This window comes from Apteryx rowi, unplaced genomic scaffold, assembly GCF_003343035.1.
Source record: "Apteryx rowi isolate R43461 unplaced genomic scaffold, aptRow1 scaffold_50, whole genome shotgun sequence".
NCBI classification, from domain to species: Eukaryota; Metazoa; Chordata; class Aves; order Apterygiformes; family Apterygidae; genus Apteryx; species Apteryx rowi.
This window is the reverse complement of record NW_020450761.1, coordinates 620,586-644,806: the sequence shown is the minus strand read 5'-3', so window position 1 is coordinate 644,806 and position 24,221 is coordinate 620,586. Positions and strand designations below refer to the sequence as shown.

The following is a 24,221-nucleotide window of genomic DNA, read 5'->3' as shown; positions in this document are numbered from 1 at the left end:
TCAGTTTGTCTTGCCTCAAAAATCTATGTTTTTGTACTGGCCTCCTGCTGGCTTTTGAAGCGAAGTGAGCCAATGACCTGGAATGTAATTACGAGACAGGAACTGGGTAGTTTACCTCATCCAATTTGCATTTTGCATACTCAATCACAGTATAAAAAGCTGTTTAGACATACTTTGTCTTGCTGCTCCACTGAACTATTTGTCATTAGAATTGTTAAGATAATGTGAGAATCCATGAAATGAGTTTAAAAACATTTTTGGCTCACATTTTAATTTGTCTTTTCCCACAAGAAGGTACAGTCGTCTTGACTGTTCAGAAATGACAGAGGCTTTGAACAAGCATAGTAGCTGTACTCAAACATTTATATAACTTGGTATTTGAACAAAAATTATTCCCGTAAGTTTCTCAGCCTCCTTTCACAATGAAAATAAAACCTTTTTCCTACAATCGCTTTTAGTTAAATTTTCAGAAATGTTTCTGCCATTCCTTTGACTTAGTTTTTGCTACTTACAGGGCAGAATTCACCATTGTCTTCATAAGCTGATTTCAGCACTGATTCATGCTTCTTTGCTTTGGAAAAAAAGGCACCAAAATTTGCAAGCCACCTCTGAGGAAAGAAGGATAATATATTCTGCTACTTTGAAATATGCACGGCAAGCCAACCAGACTTGCTAAAGAGAGAAAACTGACCACTCTTCTCCAAAAATAACTTTTTTCTGAACTTTTGACTTGGACCTGGAAATCTCAGCTTCAAGGAGGTGATGAGTTAGAATCTGTCATTGAGGTTTTGTCTCTCTGAATCATCAAATGATCAGAGTCCAAGGACTTCAAGCTGTTTTAAAAACCCATGACCATCTTCAAAAAATAAACTCACCAATCCACTCAGAACCTGATCATTAGATCAAACACAAGTAACTTTTTTTTGGATTAACTTCTTTGCTTCTTAATTGAGCAAATTCTTTTCCTCAAAGTCTAAGCTGAAAGCGATATTGGTAAAGATTCTTAACTTCTCATCTCAATTTGAATAGTCAAATTTACATAACCTAGTCATTTTAAAATAAGAGTGTAGACGATCTCTGAAACTATACAACAGGGATTTTTGGAATAGAAGTAGTCAGTAATAAACATAAAGGTAGTCCTTTCCAAGACATCTTAAGCTAATACAAAAGGACGTTCTGAATCTGTACATGGTATTACGTTTTCACCACACAGGATTCAATGCCTGTCAAGCAAATCATTCCCTTAGTAAATGTTCCTTAGTCAAGTTCACTTGTGGAGAGTGTGGAAGTGATCTGCATGCACTATGCTAGGCCTCAGGATACTGAATTGAAATGCGAACTGCTATCGCCAGCGTTTCTTGCCTCCTAAATTTTATGCTTTATTTACCATTTCAGAAACAAAGCACACAGACAAAATGTTTTTTAAAGCATTCTGTGCAAGCTGCAAGCAGAGCAACTGTGTTCATCCAACTCTCATTAAGGGAAAATCGGTTTGGGAGCAAAGTAAATACAACTCGATACACAAAGTCAGAATCTCTTCAGAATCTATTTGCAAACTTAATAGTCCTAACTAGGTAGTGCCACAATGACAACCTCAGTACAGTAGCTCAGGATTACTCTTACATTTCTTGGAAATAGTTGCAACAGATATTTTCCCCATGACTAAATATAATCTTCCCAGAGATGCCTCAGATAGGGTCATAACTCTTCCGTTAAGGAAGTCTGCTGAAAGGTAAAAATGGTACAGCAGCAATTTTGGAGACAGATCTGGCCAAAAGATTGCAAGAATGAAAAAAGTGCATTCAGGAAGTCTATCCTTTCAAAGCACAAGACTCCTTGCCAAGGCACCTTCAGCTCTAGCTACACAAGTCTTAAATAGGAAGATTTCTGTTGGATAAGGCCAAATTCACAGTATTTGGTCTACTCTTCTAGCTTCCTCCTTAGACTACAGAACAGTAATGGTTCAAGAAGTTGCTAAATTTATTATTTAATAAAAATAAAATGGAAACAAAATATATTTAAGTCTATTTCTCCTAGACATAGTACTGAAAAATAAAAGGTGATATTAAATACAGGACTTATTCACCATGACAAAGACAGCTTCTTGTTGCCTGTGAGAAAAAATAAAGGCCATACCAGGCAGAAAAGTCATGAATGCTGCAGGCTCCTTTATGCCGCACACTTCCCACCTAACGCAAGTCTGCTTCTGGTATAGAGTCTTGTTATGAAATTTCAAAGACCTGCCCAGTTTCAATAGAACCAGCATAAAGCAACAATACCAGTCTTGTTGACAAAAGGTAGCTTTAATTTATCAAAATTTATGTAAAGTAGGGGAGTTGATCATATCTATACAAGCTACTTGATCCCTCTCCTTCAGAGTTAGCTAGCACTGCACAGTAGCACATCAGAAGTAAAGTTTTAAAGCAGAAAAGCCAACAACACTACAGCAAATCTGTAGAGAAAAAATAAACACGTTCAGTCTAATTCTGTTATTAGAGATTCAGCCTTCTACTTTATGTAATATGCTCGGAGAGTAGTGCCAGAAGTACATGCTCAGAAAGGTAAAGATAGCCTGTGAATCTACAAAATACAGAAATACCTAACCACTGGATTCATCAACCTGGCACTAACCCAGAGTTGTACAGAGTCTGTGGAAACCCAGCTATACTGAAACTTAGGACTTTAATTCCCTAATTTAAAGGTAAATTATCATATATCTAAACTTTTCAAGTCCAAGATGCAAAACTCTCTGTAGGTGGGCAATTGTGGTATTATCTCTTCCCCAACACATCTCTTGTATCACCACGCATCCCCAATCCTATCATCCCTTCTCTCCTCTATCCACTGATGATGCTCCAAATAATATTTTCCAGCCTGGAGTTATAATGAAGTTGGATTGGTTCTTTTTTTTTTTTTTCCCTCCATTTTTTTTTTTTAAATCAGTGCATTGCCCCAAGACTTCTCATCCCACTGTTCCGAAACAAAAATAGTATGCTTTTGAAGAGAACCTAGCTACTTGTTCTTTTAAAAAGGAGATTATTGTGCTAACACAAAGGTTGTTGTTTCCAGCTGAGTTACTCAAGCATCCTGCAATAACCCATTCAGAAGTTCATCGTTACTTGTCCCAATAGATTAGTCACGTTAGTGCTGAAGCAACGGCATTATGTAAAAGGCTGCTCCTCTTTGATGTGCTTCATTAACTCCAAATCATATTTACAAAATACAACATGCTACTTCAGCATGTCCACAGCAATCAGCTGTTAAAATGATTTATTTTACCATCATCCACAATATATGAACACATGGGTGGCCAAAGTACAGCCCACGGGCACTAGGCTCACACAGCTGTGTACTCACTCAAAACACAAAGGTGCAGCCCATGGAGACCATGGGCCTTAGCTCTCACCACTCCATCTCAGGTTTAGTGGGTTTGCAAAGAGGGGCAACCCAAACAGGTAACAGCAGCAACAATGCGCTGCTCCATCTTCTGGAAATTATGGGTCATTTATATCTGCTGATGAAACTTGAGTGATTCTCCAGTGGACAAGATTAGATATTTATTCAACCTGACAGATTCAAGCTACTAACAATGGGAGGATAGAAGGGATAAAATAATGGGACAAGGATGTTAAGTGGAGAAGAAGCAGAATAAATACTGATGCATCTCATTGTACGTCTCAAGCACACACTATTAAGTCGGCCTTTGGTAACCAGGACAAGTGATCCGAATCATGAAAAAAGGCTTTCAAAATATAGACTGTCTGCATTTTGTTTGGATTTAAAGAAAGCCAGCTGCTTCCCTGAGCTAGCGAATACATTGTCAGAGTTCTTCTGTTAATAAACTATTTCAATTTATTTATTTAAGATGGAAAGTTTTCCACAGAAAACAAGCAACAAAGTTAGCCCCTGGGCTTGTTTGCTGTGAGGAACCATGCTGGTTATGGATGTGCTGACTGGATGGCAAGTTGCAGTATTCAGGCCAGACAGAATTAAAAGTTGGAAACAGGACATATATGTTACTGGGGGGAAAAAAAAAAAAAAGCATTATTACTTATAGTGCAGTAGTATCAAACCTGGGATCCTAAATCTGGGTCCCATAGTGTGTTATATATTGTGCAAATAAAAAATTGGCAGATAGTGCATCAACACAGACCCAATCTGATACTATCAGGAGAGAATCATGCTTCTACAACCAGTTAATAATATGCTTGGCTCTGGGCCAAGCCTCATTAACAAATTTAACCAAGTCATTCCTACCCTTGCTCATTTGTGAGGCAAACAATATTTTCAAGTTCACTAAAATTTCTGATTCATAACAACGTGAATGCAGTTCTCATGAGCCACGCAGCAGCTGTGGAACCTCATCGCCTATTCCTCCTGCTCTACAAACCCTGTCTCCCCACACACACTCACGCATGCTGTTCCACAGCAAGACTCCTGAAGAAGACTGGGAACCCACACTTGGCCTAAACCTCTTTACTAGGTCTTCTTAAACAGGATTCATTATTTTAAGTTTCTCATACATGTATTTGTGCATATGGAAGTTCAAAGGAGGGATAGGCAGAAGCACTCAGCACTTACCAGCTCAGATCATATTTGAGTAGGAAATATGCTCGCTCAGAAAGCTCCCTCAAATCCATTGCATGATTTGCAGAGGAATTACTGTAAGGAGTTCCTCTCAGGGCCACCATGTCTTTTGGAAGGTGCAATGAAATACACACTCAAGAGCCTGCACTGTCTATAGAGACTTACTTTCCCCAAAGAATCTCTGCTGGCTTTAGAGAAATTAGTTCCACTCTTGTTCCAGTCCTCAAGAAGGTATTTCCTCCCACTGCTCCCACTTCAGTTTTTACTGAAGAAAAAGCCTTTCAAAAGAAAAGGCTAGTGAATAGCTAACACTAAACAACATTTTGGAGCAAAGCAATGCTCTTCTAGAGGGTTCCACCCTGCGGAGCGTTAAGTGCTGCTCTTACCATCTCTATACATAAATGTACAAGTCACTGGCCCTCAAAAAAACTGGAAGTAATGTTCTACCTTCAAATTCTGTGTCTTGATTCAGCATCACCAGGCTTCTTTTAAAAAGGACCAAATGCATAAAAGGTAAGACACGCAGTTTCAGGATACCCCTTCCGGCAACATTAAAACCAAAAATAGAACTCCATACTTAGGGCTTGCTCTTTCCATTTAGGATTGTGAATTTCAGGAGAGAACAGGTAACATTAGAATTTGCTAGACAGTGATTCAAGAGTAGAGGAGTAAATACTATCTCATTTCATAACTTGCATACTGCAAAAAATAAATTTTCCATGCTTCCTTCAAAGTATAAGGCTCCCCAATTTAAGAGCACCCATCTACAGACTCTGACAATTCAGTAACTTCATCCAGGTTGAACAGTGAATAGCTGCAATTATTAAAACAAAACAAAAATAAACACACTTTTATTAAAAAACTTCTCAAATTGAGGACAAAGTACCATAAAAACTTTAGACTTCATGGGAAAGGTTATCCTGTCCTCACCTGTTAATTAACTTTACAAAGGAACACCCCACACAATTCTTTCCTAGGAGCACAAAGACCTATGGATATCACAATTTCTTTACAGACATACAGCAGACAGGCATCTTAAATACCAATTCTATGACCAGCCTGGACTATTTCTGGATCACTCCTTTTGGTATGTTCCGTTCTTGTAACCACGTAAAACTATTTTCCACGTGCCATGGGACACAACCTAGCACCTAGAATACAAATGCCATGTCAGGTCATGTGATACGAAGACGAAAAAAGTAATATTACACTAATAAATTTAACACCATGCAATACACCCTTCATAACCAGAATTGCCCTATGTTTTCTTTTTTCATTTTTTTTAGCACTAGGTCAGTCACTTCACTGTAACATACCATAAAGCTGCTATGGTTTTACGACACGCATTATAAGAATATTGCTTCAGATTTAGAAGTGTTTGTCAAGTTACTCTAAACACGGTTTAAATTAGCTTTCTTGCTTTGCATCCCCAACTCTTCTTGTACAGCAAAGTTTTGCTGTTTGAAATCATGCTGCTACTGTCCTGCAGTGATCACCAGGAGGGCAAAAGCTCTTAAGCATGAAGGAACCAGCAACGTTCTACCATGCACAATGGGAGATGCGTGCCATGAGGAGAGAAGTGGTACTCAGACAACAGGTAATAAGACCCACATGGTTTCAGTTATCAGAAAAGCATACAGATGAAGCCCTATTTACAAAGTCTGTTCTATGTGGCATACTAATGTGCTATTTTGTTCTTCAAGCATATGGGAGTAGAGATTAAACTGTTATAAGAAGGTGAGAAAATGAGAAGAGTCACCTGCTTCAAAATAAAATTCTCCTTGAGACTAATTGCCTACATCTCTTGCAAAGCCTACACAAAAAGAAAAAATTACACAAACCTAGAAAGCCTAAAGTCAATTTACCCGTGTACATTTCTTGACCAGGAATTGCAAGGGAACAACTCCATCTTACTTGCATCATTACTGTTCCACTTGCTCTAGAAACCACAGTGAAAGACTGAAGCATTAAATAGAGGAGCGCCATGCTCAAATGAAAGATGCTTTTACTTCAGACAGCACGGATGAGATTCCACAGCACATTTTGTAGTTTTGAGGAGTAGAAAGCAAATCTGTCACTTAGTGACAGATAAGCCCTTCTTCTGAAGGGCCTTGACACTGACAAACTTCTGCAGCTAAGAACCAGCTCAGATAATGCTTCTCTTCCTAAAGCAAGCTACCTCAAAGTATAGCATGAGGTACATTTGCAACAGAACTTCAAAGCAGCTACATAAACAAATTCACTTTTCCTTATCAAAAACAGCCTATATGTAATGCTCACACTTATCCCAAGTTTAGAGTTTATGTAAGAGTGCAGCCTCAAAGCATATTATTTTATTAAGGAATAGATAAAGAAAGAAATTTTAGTTACAATACAAAAATAAACTTAGTCAAGCACAAGTAAAAAGGAACCACCTGCAAGTTCAAAGCACTCCAAATAGCAATCTTTGGCTATAGTTTCCTGGATATACATTCTTCCATAACATCCATAAACCATCATTTTGTCCCCAAGTATACGCAAATTCTTAAGCCAGAGTAGTAGTGAGTCAGAGCCATAACTTAAAACAAGGCTCCTAAAAGCATTTTGACGACTAGAAATGATCAATTTCACCATTTTAAGGGGCCACGGGGGGGACGGACCCCAAAACTATTTTTTGAGCCACCTTGAAAGTGGCTTCAGCAAATACTGTCCACGCAGAGATAGCTGGTCCACACTGCAACAGAGGAAACTAAGTTCTCAGCTGAGCAATAATAACAATGTTGCTCCCCAAAAACTCACTGGAGTTTACATTGGTTGCAATCAGAGATTATAACAATTTGAATACATACAGTCTTTATTTATGTCCCAACTGAATGCTACACATTGGGAAATAGGCTACTCTGAAGAAAAAGCAACTAAAATTTTGTTGAGTTTGGGTCACTGGTTTCTATTTACCTTTTCTTCAGAATCTTTCCTAACAGCTTGGGCATTTCCCACCAATTTCAGCTTAATTTTACTATTGGGTTTGATGTCAAAAAGAACATAGCTTCCATGGACTGAAAAGACTTCCATAGACTGAAAAGACTTTAAGGCTATTTTCGAATGACCTAAAATCCCATCCAAGTCCCATAGCCTGTTGTTTCCCCATTTACAGCCAAATCCAACAGTGAAACATCATGATCAAGGGCCAGGCTGAAGATATTTAACCTTCTAGATTTCTCAGGCTCTTTATCATTAAGGCAACAAAAGGACTGCTGCATGCAAGGACACTCATGGTCATACTCGCACCACCTAAGGGGTGCAGAACAGTGGGACCAACTTACCAGTGAAGACAAAAACCCCACAACTGCATCTCCACTGCAGTTTACTTTTTGACTAAAATTAAAGTGCAGTTTAAAACACAAGTCTGTTCTCCTCTCTCAGCCTTCCTACCAAAGATCTGTTGGATGAAAGATTTTAGATGCCTTGTCTTCACTCTTCTGCTACAATTCTTATTTTGGAATACAGACAGAAGCAACTCAAGGGAAGTGACCTCAACATATACCAAATCAGTGGCACCACTTAGAGGTAAACATCAGAAACACCAGTAGCAGTGAGACACCCTCCATATACAAGGTAAGAAAGTTGGGTATATTTTGCACTCAAGTATCAGAGTCTCCATAGATTTAACAGGGGTTAGGCAAAAATACAGAGGAGGGAAAAAAAAAAATCTTGCCAGATTTTATTTCATCAACGGTTTCAGAACAATGGAAGAACTGCAATACAACATACTTACATTTAAATAAAAAGCTTATTCTAGCTTAAGTGGCTACAGGATAAAAGAGTAAAGTATAAGGTGCAAATCAGACACTTATTCCTGCTACCAAAAATAAAAATCAGGTCAACAGCTAGTGTTAAACAGCTGTTCTCCTTTGATACTTAGAAGTGCTAAGCATTTTTAAGACTCTCTTTTAAGACATACAAACATACCGCTTTTTTCACTCTGCACGAGCCTAGAGTTTGCCCATTTAATTTCCAAGGGCTGGTCAACTTTCCCGAATCTCGCTTTTTTCAATCTGCATCTGTTTGTTGGACTGTACTATTGGCCAAACCATGAAACTATCCTGCTACTAAAGAGCTTTTCTTTTGAGGTTTTCTAAGCTACTATTGCTTATTGAATCCTTCACAACTCAAGACCTTGCCCAATTCCCTCCCACCCTGTGGTATCCAAGCTTTGCAGGTGACTGAGCATGTGAAAAATTCAAGTATATAACAATAGGTCAGGTAGCAATTAAACGAACAGAATATGTTTGATCTAAATCCCCAAACAAACCATAATTACTACACAAATAAAATTTAATTCCATCCCTCCCATGGTACAAAATAGTAATGCTGCACTCAGTCTGTAACAGTGATGGAAATGTGTGGTTATAAGTGGCAACACTAGGAGACGACACAGAAGGAGAAGCTTCCATTAATTGGGCRTGTAGCAGGAAAACACTAGGCAACAAATTCTGGAGCTACATGTGATGAGTCATATATTCATTTGCATGTCAATATCCAAATCACTTAGTTTTCGACAGTTTAGTAGTACCTTTAAGATCTGGGAACAAACTCAAAAAAGGTAAAGAATAAAAACCAGTTGCATATAGCATACCCAAACCATGTGGGCTAAATCTGAATATTTCCCATGCCAAAACACTGCTTAGGGCTTGAACAAAGCACAGACTGGTCTCCAAACTAGAGCTAGGGAAACGCCCAAGCACTTCCACAAAAGATACTAGATTTAAATGACTTATTTAGAATACAAGAAGATCAGAAAATCTACACAAGATAGTGCTTCAGAAAGGAGGAAGCAAACCACAATTCTTCATTATATTATTATTTCTTGGGGAAAATTGTCCAAGAAGATGCTTGCCTGTGAAACAAAGCATCACTGAATGTAAMAGCATTAAAGCTAGCACATTCCAGACCCCAATTCTAACACAGGTGTCTCTATTCCTTAGCAACAAAAGTGTCCACGTTGCTCTCTTCAAACAGATACCCCCTCCCAGCTGATACCCTCCACCACAGCTTGCCAATTTAAATATTTGTCAAACCATTCCCCGAAGTAGAAAGGTTGCTGAGCTTAGAGGCCGCTCTGAGCAGCAATACAAAAAGTTACGTTCCACGAATGCGCTTAAATGAGCTTGTGCCCTGCTTTCTGAATACTCAAAGGGCTCTTTGCCCATAGGTTTGGTGCCCTAATAAATGCTGCGCCAGAAAAGTGCTCTATTGTGTCAATCCACCAGGAGAAAAAACAACAACAGTTAGAAAAGTCACTGAAAAGCAAGGTCATGAAAGTTAAATATAACCGTTTATCTGCTCCACCAGATACCTCACAGAAGCCTGACACCATTTGGCTCTTTCAGTTAAGTATCAGATATTTAAACTTCAGTTTATATCCTCAGGTTAATAAGCACTCAGATGAACAGATAAGCTTTATACTGTCCATGTTAAAAAAAAAATGATGGAAGGTAAGATAAAAAAGCTGCACATACACTCCCGTCTAGGCAAAACGTGTCCCGATGTGGTTATTTTTAAGCTTCTGTAAACAGACACATTCCATTCCACGTGCGAGGTCAGAGGTGGCATCTCCATGCTCGCTTCTGCATTTGTTTGTTCTATATTTGCTCGGAGTTGGCTTTCATTTAAAACATCTCACAAAGAGTTTAGAGCTTATTGGTCTCAGTACAGAAATGGAAGTGGGGAAAAAAGCAGCAGCCTGTAGTATACAGTAAGATTTCACTGTGCAACAGTCCCCAAAATGATAGACATCTTGCACTGTAGGGTGTTTTTTTTGTTTGTTTGTTTGTTTTTTAAAGTCATCCAGAAGCAGAACGATACGGTCTGCAATTCTGTTTAGCAAGCTATCCTTTCAGCTTCAAGCACAACAGAAGGACCAGTGGCAAGAAGTTTGCTGCAAGTGCTTTTCTCAGAGTCCAGTTTTCACAATTTGGAGAGACATTCAGCTAGAAAGGTGGTGGCAGGAGGAAAGCTGGCATTCTTTGCTCTCTAATAAGGAAAAAAATAAGCGCTAACAAAAAGCAGGAAAAAAAACAGTAAAAATATCAAGTTCCTCATTTTTGCTGTAATCCCAAAACAGTTTTCTTATCCTAACTTAAGTGGATAGGCAATAACCTTGATGACTTCCTCTACTGGTATTGTCACCTTACTTTGTGCTCATCATTCTGTGTGATTCAGTTTACAGAAGCTTTATAAAAAGATACAAATACGTTTCTAAAGCCTTCAGTTTTGAATGTTGTACACAAATAAATGAAAACATTGTAATTTATCACTTGCTGGGGTTTTTTTTGTTAGATCTTAAAACATCTGAAACAAGTGCTCCCTCTCCTCCACCAAGCACCCAAAATCCTGACATCTGTTCAAGTGTCCTTAAAATTCTAATGAAGACTTTCTCTTCCACCTAGATAACAATTTCTTTGTCAAATTGCTGTGATTATGAGGAAAACTATCACTGGATTCAGATACTATTTACAAATATTCCCCCAAACCAATGACAAGTTTATCATCTTAAAAAAATTAGAAATCAGTATCCATAGAAGAGCTAAGCTTTCATTAATATTGTCAAACCTGAAGCATGCAAACTTGCTAACCCCAACACTCACAAATTTCTTAAAAATATCATTCCATAATTTGCAATTTATTGTTTGAGCCCTTAGGTTGCTTGCTATCAAACTTCTTGGAGCTGTAGAATTAAGTCCTATGTCAAAGAGACAGATGGAATAGGCACAGCCCCTTAATCCCATCCCATTCCTGGTTAAATTTGTTTTCAAGTATTTAGCCAAGTGTAAACTGAACGCACCAGTGACCGAGTTACGGTTGCATTCAAAGTTTGGGGCCAATCATACTCCTTTAACTCCTTCCTTTCAAGGCGCACACACTTACTATAGAGAAAAAGATTGAAGAAAAACAAAAATACTGTATTAGGCCTAATTGTTTTCTCCGCCAGAAAAACAAAAAGGGGGGGGAGGGGAAGAGGTAGCTTTTATGCATACTGAAGGCCTCCAGTGTTAGATACCAGACGCCCTTTCTACCCTGTAGCAACACCGCTTTATTAGAGCCACAGCACACTCCTGTGCTGCAAGAAGAGGGTGAACCTGAATTGGTACTTTCCCTGAAGGCAATATGCCTGAAAAAACTCTCACAGAGCCATGTATTTGTTCACTACCCCCCACATCCTAAGGTACAAGCACGAGTAATAAAACAGAAGAGCAAAGCTACTAAAGTACAAAGATTCACTGCTTTGATAGTCAAGACCCTGCTTGCCTGCTTTCCCTGGCACTGAGCTGCTACCTGCAGTATTTGTAGCATATTCCGGATAACTACAAAGGGAACATTTGAAATGGTCTCCTTTCCTCCATCACTGATCAAGGAGAGAAGGTGCAACTAAGATACAGAATACCAGATACAGATCAGTTCAGTTTTCCTGCAGGACAACAAGGTTACATGTAGAAGCCTGCTCTACCAATACACAGTAGAACAAGAAAAGGTATTTCTACCTCCTCCCAGAAACCATATGCATAGACCAGATACCTCTTAATCATTCATAGCTGGAAATATTTAATTACCTCACTGTATCTACACTAAAATTATTCCACAAGCCAAGAAGATAGCTCAAAAAGCAGAGTGGGCTCCTCTCTAAAGACTAATTCATCATTTTTAGGCAAAGTTTTCACCTTGACACCCCCCCGCCCCCAACACCAGTGAACCTGTCCTGGAACTTCACCCATCCCCACTACTTTTGGAATGAGAATAAATCTAGGACACAGAAAAACGTATATGCCAAACCAAGAGGAAAGGTTGACAGAGCTTATAAAAAGCTCCCTGTGTATTCTTTGTCTCCTTTCCTATGCATCACATTGAAACAAGGAATGGCTTTCAGATTCAAGGTGGCTTGCACAAACCAATTTCAAACACTGCTTTAAAAGTCACCTAACAACATAATATCCATCATTCCCCACTTCTGGGGAAAAATAAGGACCATAAGGATCAGTATGAAGAAGCCTGTCATCTTTCAGGTATCAGTAGATGCTATTATTGAAGGCAGACCTTGAATTCTCCTTAGTTTGAGGCTTCCTCACCCCCAATCTACAATCATCTTCTCATCCCTGAGAGTTTTAAAGGCTCAAACCTCACCTCCCAAACATGTAGACCTCTACACACCATATTCACATAAGCAAGGAGAAGCACCATGCTCGACCTACAAACCTATTGAAAAGCAAATGACGCTTTAATTACTCTGGTCACTCTGAAGAGTTGCCTTGTTAGGTATATAAAATAGACTTAGACTGTTAGAGCCCAATGCAGTCAGAAAGGGCAGGCTTTATTTCTCTGAAGCTCAGTGTCTGCATCTACAGCAAGTGATGCTGTAATGACTAGATATTTTGTAAGTTACGGATGGATAAATATTAGCATCCCTTTTAGAATAAATAAGTTAAATGAAATTAGTTTAAGACATTTCAGCAGTGATTAGATAACATTTTAGTGACTCATCTTATTATAGTAAGCCACAGGAGACTAGTGTTCCATCATTAGTAAAGCAATAATGATTCACAACCACCACAAAAGTGACAATTAGGATTCAAATGCAGGCCCATTTAAAGAAGAAACGCTCCAGGGAAATCTCCATGTCCTACAGAACATTGGCACTTCTAGGTTCACTGATGGTAACATAGGAGCTAGATGGAGAGGCAGAAGGGAGGGAAAATTCAATTTTCAATCCTTCAGCAAGTCAGTTACTAGTTCTTAGACACTGGCCCAACTCTGTATTGATCAACCTCTGCCAATTAAAGCAAGCTCTTTAGAAACATCCTTGCTACAAGGAAGCTATTTCTGAAATAAGCAGGGGATGAGGTATTTATTTTTCAAATATCAAAGCATGATGGAATGAAGGAAGGGTTGGAAGGAGACCCATAATCAATTGCTTTTAATCACACCAGGAAGTGCATAAGGACAACTTGTTGTAAATAGCATAATCACTGCCTCTGCTTCTCAAAGTTTTTCTAATTACTGCAAATATTTGCATTGCCACAACACACACTGAAGAGTAAACAAAGCTGGGAAACAGTTTTCACAGTCCAAAGGAGAGAAGGAACATACCTTGTAGTGCAGTCACTTCAGGCTGTAATAAAGTCACTGGCCTCATCAGTTAGTCTGACCCTCACTTCCCTTCCTCCTCCAACCCTCTTCCTAATATACTGACAGACTCTGGTTTGGTGCTTAATCACGGTGATGACATCTCCTCCACTCTTTCCAAATCAAGCTCCTCCATAACTGCCTGCAACATAACTCCCATCCATCTCTTCTGCTCCCCTGGAACTTGCCTTCACCTCTTTACTACTCTGCTTGTTTACGCTTCCTTGAACTACCTTTCTGCCTTGTCTATACAAAGACCTCAAGGGCAGGAGTTAATATTTTGTACAAAGCTTAACATTGCAGGAACCCAATCCCAATTACTCACAAGCACTTCTGTAGCAGATGTTATTAAATGTCATTTTGCCTATGTATCAATTTTTTCTTATTGACAATTAGGCAGATACAACACTCCTAACCAGTTATTGAAAAAGCCAGTTTAGACTGCAAAGCTTTCCAAAACCCTTTTCTCTTCCCTACAAACCCTAAATTAATACCTGTGCCTTGAAGGTTCTTCCTCTTCACTCCTATTTTACAGCTATTGCTTATTCTGATGCTACTGAATTAGCAGGAATCTCATGCCTCTGAGAAATTAGAAAAATAAAAATAGTGTGGGTTTTTCCCCCCTTTGAACAAATTTCTCACATTTAATTGTTCTCTTGCTTGAAGTCAGTAATCTATAGTTACTCTACCCACATTATGGACTTGCAGATCATTCTTTTCAGTGCCCAAAGTGTCAGCTAGGACTTTTTTTTTTTTGGTGGGGGAAGGAGGGAGGAATGCACCAAGCAAAGACACAAAAGCAATGCTAAGTAACTATGTGCTACCTGCTGTTCAGCTATGGACATCACAGCTTCAAAACTATGCAGACATATTAACCTCTTCCAAAACTAGAGGAACTATCCTGAACTGGCGGAATCTGGTTTACTGAGCAAGTTTATGATTAAACTTTATCCGTTGAGATTAAGTAGTATAAAGGTAAAGAGGAACGACTAATAAGTTAAAACATCAGCGACAGGCTTAGGTGCAAATGGTGATGACTTGTTTACATTTACTACACAGAAACCAGAAAAATCCAAGCAAACAAAGCAAGTATTTGATGCTTCAAAAAGACCAGCTGCAGCACTGAGAAATGATGGCACATCAGCTAGAAGCAAGATTTTAATATAAGCATACAATAATGGAGAGCTCAGAACATTTTATTAGAACCCCCTTCACATGCACAAGAAAAACACAATGTCAGAAGTCAAAGCAGCTGTGAAAAGCAAAAACAGTTGAGAAAAAAGAAGGATGTTTTATAGCAAAAACAGAACCCACAAACTGTGAAAAAACGATATACTGTGCAGCGGAAGCAAAAGAACGTCAGTCAGTCTGTGGTCAACAGAATCAAATCTCTCAGGAATCTCTGCAATAATATTACACTCTTAGAGGATTCCATTTTAGAGGATGGAAATGGGTTATCGACACAACTGCACACATGTTAAATATTACTCGCTTGAGAAAAGCTGTACTACATTTCGTACTCAAAAAAAATAAACAGCTCTAAATCAGTCACATCCAAAAGATTTGTAAAGAACTGTCTGAGCTTTCTGGACTATTGTCATTATTGTTCTTGAGTAAATCTACAGGTGCCAGGAAAGTTCTGAGGGACTGAAAGCAAGCTGCTGCCACCCCATGATTTTAACCAAATCAACCAGGTATTTAGGTCTTTTAGGCTAAAATCAATAGTTTCCAAACATGCTGTCTTTGGAGATTGGGGGGGGGGGGGAGGAAATCATACTAAATCAACATGTTTTTACATGAAATGGATGCAAAAAATCAGTGGTTCTAGGGGGATAAGTTTATAGGTGTAGATATTTCTGCTAAAATAACAGACTTGCAGCAGCCTTCTGACAGGCAGTTTCTTCATATTGTGCAGTGAGACAATATAAAATAAATTGGTCAAAAAGGCCATAAAATGCACAGAAAATTAAAGGTGAGCGATTCTAGTGAGGTCCTGTAGGGGATGGCCTCAGTGACTAGAACAAGAGGAGAAATAAGTCAGAGGGAGAAGCAAATAAAGAGGGATAGTCATCAACAGAGTTGTTGAGATTAGTCAAATAAGGGAGACAGGAGCAAGCCATATGCCAGTCCATATGCACGATCATGCAAGTTTAGGTGACAGACCATCTGACCCCTTTGACAGGCATCAGAGCCCAGTGTACCGAGGACAGCTCTAACACCTCTGGCCCACATGTAGGTAATTACCTTCCCAGGGTAAGCTAACAAGCACCTCAGAAAGTACCACCTTCTCAGGCAGTGACAGCCAGTCCTAAGGAAGGTGCTTCCAGTGACACATCAGTATAAACCCAGAAACAGGTGTAAGGAAGTGATCTTGTAAAGGCCTGAACACAGTCCAGCCAAGAAGAGAAATGCACTGTCTATGGAAGAACTAATCAGCTGGAGGCTATGTAGAGACCCTGGCTTCCAGAAAACAATTAACAGGTCTAGATAAAATCCAGATCTCTTTGGCTAAAGAATGAAGACCAACCATCAGCCAGTAAATGAGATATACTCTAAAGCTATTCAGCACAGAAAAACCTGGACTGACTTCCAGGCAGCTGGGGGAAATCAATAAAGAATGTACATGCAATAGCTAACCTCAGAGACACGTGATGGTCTTAACAACAGGTCAGACTTACAGGACTCTCACATCCCAGTATAACAGTTTGGGACACATGTGTCTGGTCTGTCTTCTCACCTGAACCTGAAAAGCTCCATGAAGTGCTAAGTCCAAGGGGCTGACTATATTCTTGAGAATATAAATAGACAATAGCAAATAGGATTAAAAGTGTTGTATTACTGCTGCAACTGCTAGTGAAATACTACAGCCAGTTCTGGGATCCACAGCTCAAAGACTGAAATAAGAGTCAAGAAAAAGATGAAAAAATGAGAAGACTGGAAGATGAACCTCTAAGTCAAATTCAATGAGAGCTTGATCTATTTAGCCTACTAAAAGGCAAAAGGGGCAATTTAAACTTAGTTTTCAAGTCTTCACCATCCTAGATAAAAGATTTAACAATTATATTCAAGTCTGGCAAAATGTAACAAGATCCAATGATGGAAGTTGGAACTGGCATAAACAGACTAGAAAACAAAGCAAAATACGTGCCTTTGAATGAGGAGATCAGTTAAAACCCCTAAGTATCCTATGGAATACAGAGGTACATCCCTCTCCACTCCCCCACCCTCGCCCAACTGCAATTTTGATTGGGTACTAAGAATTTTTCTAACAAAACAAGTCTTTCAAGACAAAAAATCATTTAAAGGAGTACAACAGTTTAAACAAGAAGGTGGACTAGATGACAGTAAGTTCTTTCTGCCACGTAGTTGATCATTTTTTTCTTGCAGTGTCATGGTAGAGAATCTTGCTTATCAGCAGGGAGCTGAAGAGACAGGAAATCTTGTTAATGCAAACGTGGTGTTCACATCCAGGCACTCTCTGGATCCTGAAAGGCTGGGCTCTCAAAAACTTCTTAACCTAAAAGTCACTACCAACCAAAGGAACAGTGCATGTTGTTACAGTGATTTTTAATACTGATACTAAAAAGATTTATTGTATAGACATGTACATTATCCCAAGCTCATAATGTCTTACCATCACCAAAGCATCTCTTTGGCTCTACCAAAGAATCCAGATGTGCTTTGTTAATAATAGTCTCCTTTTGAGAGTCTACACCATTAGAAACTGCAGTGACAACAGCAATCACCCACATAAAGCAATGCAAAGGAATGAATCTGGGAGGTCATTCTGAAATATGGAAACAGTAATATGGTATCTGCCCTACTTGCATGGCTGATTCTGACTTTGCACTTCAAAATCTTTTCCCTACAGTAAGATTTGAACTTAATGCTCTGTTTAATTAAAAAGTTGATCCCAACTTTTAATACTTTCCCCTTTTGCAGTTTCTCAAAAAATAGAGAGATGAAAATCATTACGGACAAGATAACACACATACATACGTTGTCAGAATTTAAAAGACTTAATCTCCTTATCAACCTTCTTACCTAGCCGCATACAATGTCCTTTGTTTCTTATTCCAGCATGTGGAAGACAGCAGTATCACCTCTGCTTTCAAACCCCACTGGACTGCTGCAAGAAAGAATCTAGTCCTTTTCAGCTATCACCAAAGCAGTTTCTTTGTTATTATTTAAGTGAAGAACATTTGGGGCATTCGCACAGCCTCCTTTGAATTTTTGAGAATTTGAATTAGAAAAGGAAAACTGGAATTAGCAAGCAGAGCAAACTAAAGCAGAACTGTCAGGTCACCCAAACAATTTACAATTAGTGCTGAAGCAGCCACCAGCCAACACAGAGCATTCCAGATTATAATTAATTTGAAATTGGTATACTGCCTCCCATTACTGTAATGAAATTTGTATTCAATCTTCCTTCCTCAGCTCTATTATATCAAGTATAAGTTAAGAGCATGCAATAACTCCAGGAACCTAAAAGAAATCCCAAACAGCTTAAGAAAAGTCTTGCACCTTTCCATTTGTGAAGCTAAGAAACAATACTCTAAGCCACAGAGGCTAAACTTCATTGAAATACTTTTTTTTTTTTTCTCCTGGAAATGCACAGTCTGTTCTTGAAAACTGCTGTGATTGTGAATAAAAGGTCAACAGGGTTTAGAAGGATGCCCTTTCTACATTCGAAATCCCAGATCATTAAGTAACTTCAAAAAGCCATTGCAGACCAGCTCAGAGCCCTTCTGATCTCTTTGAAGAAGAAACAAGAAACACACACACTGGCAAGGTATTATTTGAGGTATTTCACTACTATTATCCACCGTGCTCTCACCACATTGCTCATGCCTCCTCTGTTCCAACAGTTCTCAGCTAGGCCATCTGCCTCAACTGTTTCTGTGTCCTTATTTCTCTCTGTGTAACACCTAGGAATTCTAGTTGTGGCACAGGAACCCACTATGCGAGGTACTATCTAAACACAGGCAGCAAAGTTACACCCACAAAGACAAAACATGCACACACAAAAGGCAAGTCTGTCCCAAACAGCTCGCTTTTTGCATGCTGCCTCTTCTTCCAGAATCCTGCGAAGAGCAGGACAAACCTGGATCTTCACGGATCTCAGAACTACCAAATTAAGGGTCAGGCAAAATAAATCCAGCCTGTACTTACTGTTTTCATCCCCTTGACCTCAGTCACACTCCAGATCCAGTCTCAATTACTTAGAACGTAAGTGGAGCACACACACTGCTTCACACTTTCCTTTACATTACATAAAGGTGTGGTCCATGTTTTCACCTCTTCTCAGAGAAAAAAGTTCTTTCCAAACAACTGCAACTTTCCGAATTTGCTAAAAAAAGCGATCTCTGAACAAGTGAATTGTCATTTCTAGGATCTGGAAGATTGAGTCACATTACGAACACGCTATGAAATTGGTGTGGCCTACCATTTCCCAACAGCTGCTAGCTTCCTGAAAACAGATTTGAAAACACTAATTTCATCTCTAGTCAGAGCATTGTTATACGAATGGCCAAAGCAGCAGTCACTCAAAAAAGCTTTACACCAACTCAGTCAATCCTAAGAGCAACTGCAAGGAAAAAGTCTCCTACTACCTAGACATCACAAGGACTCAATATATGAAGAAACAGACTCTACTCACTATACCTTATATTTACCATATGGTTCCTTCTTTTCCACAAACATTATACTTGTTATTTTCTGTTATTTAACCATCTTACTGTGTTGTGCACTCAATGAGATCACCACAAATTTTGTTAAGTATCAAGAGAAGTCACCAGACCTGCAAAAATTGCCACACAGATTAAAAAAAAAAAAAAAAAAAAGGCTGAACAGTCATGCACTATACCAAGTAGTTTTAAAAACATACAGGCTGTACAGTCAGGCCTTCAAACTCTTTAAAATTATCAGCTAAGACTTAACACAAGCACACGACCGAGAGATTAGAAAAGAAAGGCTGTCCTGTGAGAGTCTTCCAACCTAAGAAAGAGTGTTCTCACCTCTAAAACATGGCAAACTTTACCTGTGTGAAGTGCTAACCTCAGAAAGAGGGGATCTTGCTCTGGAAATGAGACAAAATTATTTTTCTTCTTCCTGTTAGCAAACTCTGTCTTATTTACTCCATGAATGCACTGAACAGTCCATTTCTCCAATACCACATGAACTGTCTCACATGCTAGCAATTACCACCATGAGACAAGTATCTTCCTCATCATTTTGCAGATGGTTAAGATGAGAGACAGCCTTGCCTGAGGCCACAATGAGTCAGTAGCAGAAGTAGGATCTCATCTCTCATTCCTCAGCTCCCTCCTTCAGACAGTGAAGTTTTACTACTCCCACTGACTTAAGAATCAATATCTCAACTTGCTGAAGTGCATCAAATTGAAAAAAAAAAAAATCTAGAAAGCAAGGAACAAACAAGTGGCCATCTGCAAAAACTGTGGTTTAAGTAACGCGGTAAGTGCCTTGAGGGAAATAAGGATAGGAAAGAATTCTACAAAATTAACTACAAAGCCACGCTCTTCTTGCGGTCCCAGCCTTCACTGGCCCTGCATCTCAAATTGCTATCACAAATAAAGCACCAGTGCAACATGCAGTCCTCTTGACAATACAACCCAATTTGTGCACAGAAAGTCTTCTATAGGGCCTGCACGAGGTGGACAAAAATGTTACCACAATACACACACAACAAAAAAATTAATAATGGCTGTGCAGGCTTCATTTGTAGTTTTCCACGTTTCAAGTGCTGACTGCAACACTAACATTTTTAGTACAACCTACGTAATAATTTGAAGAAACCTGGGCATTTCAGGGCTCTATAACAGCAGTGGTATCCTTCTGGTGACAATTTACATGCAAGGCTGTACATCTAGTTCTTGCATCCTTTGAATTCATCTGCAATGGAGAAACAGAAGACTAAAAAAATAAAGCAGCAAAGCCTAGCTCTAGACAAACAAGACATTAAAATGAAGTTTTCTTTTTAAAATGTCAAATACGCTGTTATTGAAAAAAGGCTTTCAACTCTCCAAAGATTACACTCCAATTTGCTCTTTCCAACACACATTAAGATGGCAATTGCTTTGCATGTGATGGGATTGACAAGGCTTGCAGTATCAGTGTAGCACTAGAGCTTTTACCAACTGATTTACAGCTTTGATGTGGCTCATCAGACTTTATAGGTTTTTCTGACAGAGCGCAGCAGTGATGCCTCTGCTGACAGAAATAGCAGGAGTCTCTTCAGGAACAGACTTTGGCTGGTCCATTTTCAACTGCAGTCTCCACGAGATTTCCTCATCAGCAGTAGACTTTTGCTGGCACCAATCAAAAAAGTGCTTAAAAGTGATATTTTACACAGTATTTCAGGCAGAGCAGACTGGATTACTTCCCTCTTTTGAAGGGACAGAATGAAAGCAACAACTGCTTTCATTGTTTCGAAACTGAGGGGAGAAAAGCTGTATCTACTTTCCTTGTCCAGCAAAATACTGCAGCTTAGAAGCCTCAACAAAGAGGTTAAACGGGACAAAAGGCAAGCTAAATTAAAGCAGTATTAACAAATACTGCCCCAAAATAGCAAGAGTTGCTTTCATAGGCTGTGTAGCTCCCTGCTATGGGGATCACGCGTGTTTAGCACAGGTTAAAAACAAACAAACAAAAAAACAAAAGGCAACTGTCAGCAATTTGTATGCTTCCCTTTCATCTTTCCTGTCTGTTTTCTTCCATACCCTTCACTGCAGCTTTCCTCCTTTTTAGAAGCCCAGCTGCTATGAAGAAACACCAGAAGTTACGGTAGTCTTCCAGCTACAACTGTCAACCTTTGTTTTCCCCACATGCTATCTCTACAATGTGGGCACTGAAGAACACCGATCATTTTAAATAGAGGACAGAATTTGACTTGGGAGATTCCTGCTAGTTCTGTAACATAGAAGTTTGTTATTTGCAAGAGATCAAGTCAAATTATGCGTGTTTATAAGCAAGTAAGCTATACAGAATGTCAGCTGCATTGCTTTTATACCGATCTGCATTTATACAACGACTGGTCAGGTTTTCCTCCACTAAAAGCCACAATACAAGAGACATTACTAAGAAGCTTGTTCCTTCCCCTTCAGTTTTGCCCATGATGATGCATGTGCTCTTACTCACAGCTCAAGAGGGGGTACACATGTGCATGCACAGAAACACGTCTCTCTCCATTTGCCAAAAAGCCAGCCCAGCTCTTCAGAAAGCCAGTGGGGTGGGTACAGGCTAATCAGCGCAGCCCACTTCACTGAGAAGAATTTCTGTAGAAGTAGTGGAAGCTTAGCTGGTCCAGGATCCCTGGCGAGAACTGCTCTAAGAGGGGTTGGGGCTGATAAGTGGAGACTCCCCAGATCAGTAAATACCACCAGTGGTTACTTCACACTGTCACTTTAGAAGACTAGTGACTGTTCCAACTCTGCCTGCCACATACTAGTGGCCAATTTTGTATTTATGAGCATGTATTTATGAAAACTTTAAGAGCAAGTCAGTGACATATACTGAAGCCTTTCACATAAGGCTGCAGAAGATTTTCTACTAATTGATTTCATGACTTACATGAAAACAATCTGCCACACAGTCAAGGAATCCAGATGGATTATCAGAGGACAGAAGCCTCTATTAAAAGTTAATATTAAAAGTGTCAACTAGAGACCCACTGTTTAATAATTCAAAGCAAGAAAAGTTGTCCCTCACCTCTTGTCACCTGCTTTGGGCAATCCCTTGGCAAGATGTAACAATAATCACTTCTACCAGTTCATGGCTGGGCTGAATATAAAACAAAGAGACATATTAAAAAAAAAAGGGGGGGGGGAGGGGACAGGGGGGACACGCTTAGTTGCATAAGGCCTATAAACTCTCTGGCTTGAACTACAGGAAGCTGTCTTTAGCCACTTTTGCAGGAAAACTCCTTGTAAAACTGAAAGAGGACTAGCAAACAGTATAATATTCCACATTCCCAGTGTTCCTCTCCTTTACTAAAAGAAGGTCAAAGTTTTAGAAATGAGGACTGATGTAGTTCTTTGGGCAAAAGCAGAACATGGTTGAAACTTCAGCAGGCTTTGGAGTAGCTGTATTTTCATCACACTGACGCTCTGTTTGTGAAATATACTTGGTATTCCTCTTTCACTTTGCAATTACATGCATCTATTTAAGTCACAACATTTTCAGGCCTACAAGTTATCTGTTCAACTTTCCAAACCTGGTCAGATCACTGCAGGTTTTTTTTCCACTTCTCTGTATTAGCAGTCTCCCCAGTAAGAAACAGAACACAAGCCAAAAGTAAGCTTAAGAATTTGCCCAATATTGGCTTAGTTATCTTGGCAAGTTCTGTAAAATTTGGTCTTTGTATTGTTTCACAACAAGCTGCAGCAATTATGATGGACAGGAATAAAATTAACCTTAAATGCTAACAACAGGGAGCAAAACAGGAGGAGTTCACACAGATTCACTCTATTCCCTGTTAAAGATTTTGCTGAGACTTTTCCAAGTTTCTCTCACCCTCCTCATCAAATACAATCCTGAGGACTCTCTGCATAGCAGTCAATACACCACTGTTGGTGAAACTTTGTCTTGTACAGGAGAAACCACTATCCCAGCAGCTTAAAGAGTTCTTTAAGAACATGCAGACATGGCTTTGCAATTAAATTTAAAAACCTGTCGTCAGTCTTTGCAAGCCTAAACAGGAAAGGTACCAATTACCAGAGGTAATTCCCCATATTCTGTATACTGCTCACTTTGAAAGAGCATACATTACTAAAAATTCCACGGCACAAATATGACTCTCTTCTCACTGAAGAGCTGTAGAGAAGCTGAAAGGAGTGATCTTACCAGTATACCTCCGTTTTCCAGGATTTCATGACTCAATTTCTCAAAGCAATTGTATTCCATTTTCTAAATTATAGCAGCTACATCTGAAGAGAAACCACACAATTATTTAACAAAAACAGAACCCTATAATTTGCTCATTTTAAGTGTCAGGGAGAGCGTAGTTATATTCTGAAGTGTAATCCACTCACCCCATGGTTAAGATACTAGCATTTTTACAGGTTTGTGTATGAAGAATATTACTCACGAAAGCTCTGGTGAACAGAGTACTACACTATAAACTACACAGAAAATCGCATTGTGTCTTCCTCAGGGCCACCTGTTTTATATTGTGCTGGAATCAACTGTTCTGTGCTTGAATTGTTAAATTTGCTTGAAAATTTTGAGATGGCAATACAATTCCTCTCCTTCCCCTCAAATCTTAAGACACTTTCACAGTCTATAGTCTCCACGGGAAAATCTTTAGATATAATTGAAGCATTGAAGGAAATTCCAGCAGCATTAAAAACTCCAAGAACAGCCTAACTGAAATGGCTTAACTTAAGAAAAAAAATCTTGTTAAAAATTAATTTATCTGAAGCCTGTGACYAACTATTTTTTGCCTGCAATTTACTTTTTTT

The 24,221-nt window shown here is 39.1% G+C and overlaps 1 protein-coding gene across 2 annotated transcripts in view; it reads right to left on the bottom strand.

Moving 5' to 3' along the window:
• PHLPP1 (PH domain and leucine rich repeat protein phosphatase 1) overlaps nucleotides 1-23,623 on the bottom strand; it is a 101,298-nt gene extending 77,675 nt beyond the window's left edge. Inside the window, exon 1 of one of the 2 annotated variants that reach the window (XM_026079832.1) lies at nucleotides 23,605-23,623. The gene's annotated coding sequence lies outside the window, so the exon portion shown is untranslated. Of the gene's footprint in view, nucleotides 1-22,470; nucleotides 22,491-23,604 lie in introns of those variants that run through there. The other variant, XM_026079831.1, reaches the window with a different exon arrangement.
• Between the last annotated feature and the right edge of the window lie 598 nt (nucleotides 23,624-24,221).